We start from the raw sequence: 6,000 nt of genomic DNA, 5'->3' as shown, positions 1-6,000 counted from the left end.
GTTCCAATAACAATGGTACAGAAATAATATTTTTAATAATATTTAAAATATAATAACAGATCTTTAGTTCAAAAACTTTTTTCGAAGGCAACTTCAAAACTCTGATTCTTATGGCTTTGGTTTGAATGGACTCTCCACTTGTGCCGAACAGCTCGAAGTCACCTTTATTCAGATTCTTTATTTTCTATAAACCTTACAATGATTTGCAAAGGTGTGAACCACAGGTGGTATCCAATACCCAAGAATCTGACATTGAAGTACTTAATGATAAATTAGTTTGTATCATATACAAATCTTTAAAAATTTTGCTGATTTCACGGTTGTAAGGTACTCCTTGCAATTTCTCTTGCAGTGGCCCTCTTTGCCATAGTGATAACAAGTACCTTTAGTGGAGACCTTCTTCACCTTCTTCTTGAAGATGCCAGCCTTAGGATTCAGCTTTTTCTTAGAACCCTTCTTCGCCTTCTTCTTGCTGATCTTATCAATATGAAGAATCTGAGCTTTTTCAACTTTGAAATGGCTCTCTACTATTTTTAACATATTCAACAGCTCAGGCAAGCTGATATTCAATTTGTTCATATGATGATTAGTGATAAATTGAGAAAAGGAGTCAGGAAGAGACTGCAGGATCAAATCCTGGCTCAGTTCACTATCCATGGAAAAATCCAACTATCCTAGATGAGTGATCAAATCAATCATCTTTAGGACATGCATTTGCATGGAAAAGCCTTCAGTCATACAGGCATGGAACAATTACTTCGACATCTCATATCGAGTAGTTTGACTTTGCTCCCCATATAACTCCATAAGATTAAAGAGAATAGAGGGAACGTCCATGTCTTCATGCTGCCTCGGGAGCTCATTACTCATGGAGGCAAGTATGATACATTTGACAGTACACTGTCATCTTTCCACATCTTGTATATGGCCATTTCCTCTTCGGAAGCATCTTCCCCAAGAGAATCTGGAGCAGGTGTATCCAGAATGTAGGAGACTTTCTCCTAAGTGAGAATAATTCTCAAGTTTCTTAATCAATCGACATAGTTGGTCCGATCAACTTATTAGTATCTAGAATACCTCTAAGGGATAGTGAGGATGCCATAAGTGTAGTTAATCTACAGTGACAAAAATGCAATATAAGTGGATAACTCATGAAGACATTCACAACTAGACTAGGACTTTTATCTAATTGTGTCTCTTACTATTTTATCAAACTCCATAGCCCTCAAATATAAAAATTGAGAAACATACTAATGTTTCTTAGTGGGGTTGAGATCTTTATTCCTCACAAACACCTTGTAGATAGCACAACAAGTATTCATGAGTTCAAAGTAGGTAACTCTTTACCAATTGTACCTTTATAATTCTCAATATCTTTCATTCTGACCTCTAGATCACATATAGTCTTGTGGATAGCACAACAAACTATAGTGTTCTAGTTAAGTTGACCCTTCAATCCCATATAGTCATACTTAAACAATGCTACCCTTATAGATAGCACAACAAAGTAACAGTATTCAAATATGCCATAAGCATCAATATATACTTGATCAACATCATGTCAATTTCTATAGTAAGCCTTGTGGATAGCACAACAAGCTCACTAAGATCTTAACATACTCTATCAACCAAGTTTGAAGGAAGGCCCTTGTAGTATCTACATTACTAATTAATCTAAGTCCAAAATTTAAGAAGACCAAATTGGCCAAATAAGTAGGTGGGAGGCTCTCCGTAGTTTTTTAGACACCAATAGAGTTGATCAGGCCAGCATACGGACCTAATTAAAAAATTATCTTTCATATTTTTTTCGACACCAATTGATCTTAAGAATTTAACTTTTGTTTTAAAAGTAAATCCCGACATTACAACTTAATATAATTTTATGAGAGACTTTAAACTGATCTTGACACATCCTAACTATATAAGCGTATAAAATGTACACTACAAATTATGCAAATTGCATACTTCTACTATTCAAAATAGCAATCACATTATCATGTCAAAAAATATATAAGAGTGCAATCAAAGTCATAACATATGACTAACAAATTCATATAACATAACATACTCTAATCTAATTAGGCATGCATAACAACCTTATTAGCTATACATCGATTTAATCATCATGCAACCATGATAATAAAATTTTAAATTATCATAAATTTATAATTTAATAATTAAAATTTAGAATCATAGTTCACAAAAGTCAAAAATATTTTTTTGAGTTTGAAGAATCGATGCAAAAATAATGCTACATTTTTTATAGAATATGAACAAGAACAATTCTAAGCTACTATATTGCACTTATTTGATCGAATCAGACAAGGGTTGCTCTGATACCAATGTTGCATTCCGATCATGCAGTAAAAAATAATTTTTAAAATTTTTTAAAATACTCAAATCAATAGCTTTATCAAATAAAACTATCGAGCCAAAACCAAAATCTTAGAATCACCTTGCCGAACATGATCAAAGCAAATTCAAGCATGCAAAGAGATAGAATATTAACTTTAACCAAAATAAAAAAGTGATAGTTGGTGTTCTCCACAAGATCTCAAGGTAGAAGTCCCCAATGGTGATCCACACGGAAGTTGGCCAAGGTCCTTACCAACCGATGCGTAACCGCAGCCTTGTCTTCTCAAAAATACTACCAGTTTCAAACTTACGTCACAATCAGACCAAAATCCAGTTGCTTTTGATCTTGCCACCAAAATGACACCAAGAAGACACTCTTCAAATGTCATACAATTTATAATTTAATTTTTGGCTTTAACATATGAAAAATCAAATCTTAGGACACTCCAGCAACACTTGCTGAAAATCTCACCATCCTTGTAGCCACTTTTGCCGCTCAAATTCCTCTCTTTTTTTTCTCAAATTTTTTTTAGATTTTTTCTTATGATTTTTGCATCCCTTCTCTCTGGCTCATCCAAAAATCTCAATCAGAAGCTATCTGGGGCATCCCCTATAAATAGAGGACCAGGGGATGTTACATGGGATGAAGGGGTGCAACTTTTGGCACTCCAACTTCACATTGGCCAAATAAATTCACCAAGTGAATTTTTGGTGATTTAGATACTTGGAGTAGAAGGACTCTTCCTTCTCTATATATTATAAAAATTTTATTAATTTTTAACATTAAAACATAAGATTTCTGATTTATCTTCTAAGGCAACGTGTTTAATAAAGAGCCTTCTTTAAGAAGGACTCTTTATTTCTCACACTGATTTGAGGTGGGCAGCAATTATATTTTTGTGTGGCTTTTGGTGAATGTGGAGGATCCTTCTCCACTTGAAACTGGTCTAAATTGGATAAGGATCTAATCCAAATTGACCCAATCCCATTAGGCCAAAGCCAACTAGTCTAGGTTAGTTCAAATACTTTGAACCAAACCAATTTGGAAACTTGGGTTAATACAATGTGCTAGCATATCAAATTAACCCATAAAATTTATATTAAACTCTAATTAAATTAAACCAAAGCTAAATCTCAAAGTGTGTCACCCATTAGGTTTCAAATCTAGCCAGCAATAGATCCGAACTTTCGACTAACCCTAATCTGATGAGATTAGGTCACCCGAAGAGTCCCAATCAACTTGGACTCTTCCAAATTGATTCTAGAATTAAATTCTTTCAATTTTTATCAAGCTCACAAGTTAAAATTGATATCTAGTAACATATCATGACTACCCAAAAGATTTAAAATTTTGATAAAAAATTATCAAAATATCTTTCAGTGGTAAGTTTTTGTGTAATTCAATCCATCGGTCAAATAATATCCCAGATGAGCTGTGGGTATGAAAATATGTCAAACTCAATCACTTATCTTTATGTATCTCAATCTGAAGGTGATGATTCAGTTGATGATACATTAGAAACTCTTTTCTAATTATCACCCTGCTTTGGCCAAAGACTTTCAGAATCACCATCCTATGAGATCATATAGGATGTTCGCTCTCCTTATTAGGAGTGATTGATCCTTTATTGATCACTCACAATCTCTATGCACACTTCATCATATCCAAAACACCCCATACAAAGATTAAAAAATCAAGTTAGGAAGTGAACCAAAATATAGATCCATATTCATAAGGTACCATAGTGACCTCAGATCAAAGGATCACCTAACAACTCTCACTAGAGAATTATCAGTTGACATGTAAATAAGACTCCATCTGATTATTCTCTCATAGGTCAATTCAGTGAATTCATTCTCTAATGAGTACCCATATCCTTGTATTAGTGTCACCACACAAGTGGTTGTGAGATCAACCACTCTCATTTCTGAGCATACATAGGACATGCCAATCTTACCGGTATCATTGATCTCTGATTTAATTTACCAACGATTAAAAATATTTTAGATCAAGACTATCAAGGATTTAGATCTCACTAGCATGATCTCATCACGATCCTAAAATCATTATCTAGACCTATGGAGTTCATTATAATCTTAAAATTAATAAGATGCAGCATATATTGAATCAAAAATATCAATTTTATTAATAATATTAATGTCAATTACATGAGTTTGGAAGATAAATTATAATAAATACCCTATCACATCCCATATGCGATTGGCTTGTAGGGCATAATTCTTTCACAGCCACTACACATACCTCCTCTTCGAAGGTCAAGTAAAGTGCATAGTGTACCATTCAGGTATGGGTTTGTCATTAAGAATGATAACACAACCCACATCATTGAGAATGATGAGCCTACGACCTATTTGGAAGCTGTCATGAGTAGTGACTCTAACAAGTGGCTCAATGCCATGAAATCCGAAATAGACTCTATGTATGCCAACCAAGTTTGAACGTTGGTTGATGCACCTGAGGGTGTGACCCCAATAGACCGCAAATGGGTCTTCAAAAAAAAAGATTGGAGCAGATGGCCAAGTAGAGACCTGTAAGGTTTGGCTTATGGCGAAAGATTTCAGACAAAAATAAGATATTGATTATGAAAAAATCTTTTCGCTGGTAGCCATACTCAAGTCTATTCGGATAATGCTTGCTATTACAGCATACCATGACTATGAGGTTTGGCAGATGGATGTCAAGCTACCTTCCTCAATGAAAATCTTAAGGAAGAAGACTGTATGACTCAGCCAGAGGGATTTGTCTCAAGTAAGAGAGCAAATCAGGTATGCAAGCTGAATAGATCCATATATGGATTAAAGCAAGTATCGAAGAGCTGGAACATCCGTTTTGATGAGACAGTCAAATCATTTGCTTTATCAAAACTATGAATGAACTTTGTGTGTACAAGAAGAGTAGTGAGAGTACTATTATCTTCTTAGTCTTATATGTAGATGACATACTGCTCATTAAAAATAATATCCCGATGTTGCAATCGATTAAGACTTGGCTATCACAAAAGTTTTTCATGAAAGACTTGGGTGAAGCATCCTATATACTTAATATAAAGATCTATAGGATAGATCGAAAAAGATGCTAGGCATGTCCCAGTCTAGGTACATTGATCTTGTGTTGAAGAGGTTCAACATGGAGGAAAGTAAAAGAAGTTACTTGCCCATAGGTCAAGGTATACAACTCTCTAAGATGATGTCTCCTAAGATACCTGAAGAGAGAAATAGAATAACTTCTATTCCTTATGCTTCAACTGTAGGATTAATAATGTATGCTATGATATATACCAGCCTGATGTGGCTTATGCCTTGGGCATTGTAAGCAGATTTCAGGCTGATCCTGGGGAGGATCATTGGAAAGCTGTGAAGAATATACTCAAGTACTTGAGAAGAACTAGAGATTTTTTTTTAATATATGGTGGATCTGATTTAAAATTGAAAGATTATAATGATTCTAGTTTTCAATCTGATCCGGATGATAGCAAATCGATATCTAATATGTGTTCACCTTGTATGGTAGTGAGTAAGTTAGAAAAGTTTCAAATAACAAACTGTTGCTGACTTGATCACTAAGGCTGAGTATATTACTGCAAGTAAGGCTGCTAAGGAGGCCATCTGGATGAAAAAATTCAA

The sequence above is a fragment of the Elaeis guineensis genome, chromosome 4 (assembly GCF_000442705.2).
Source record: "Elaeis guineensis isolate ETL-2024a chromosome 4, EG11, whole genome shotgun sequence".
In the NCBI taxonomy this organism is placed as follows: Eukaryota; Viridiplantae; Streptophyta; class Magnoliopsida; order Arecales; family Arecaceae; genus Elaeis; species Elaeis guineensis.
Note: the sequence above shows the minus strand (reverse complement) of the source record.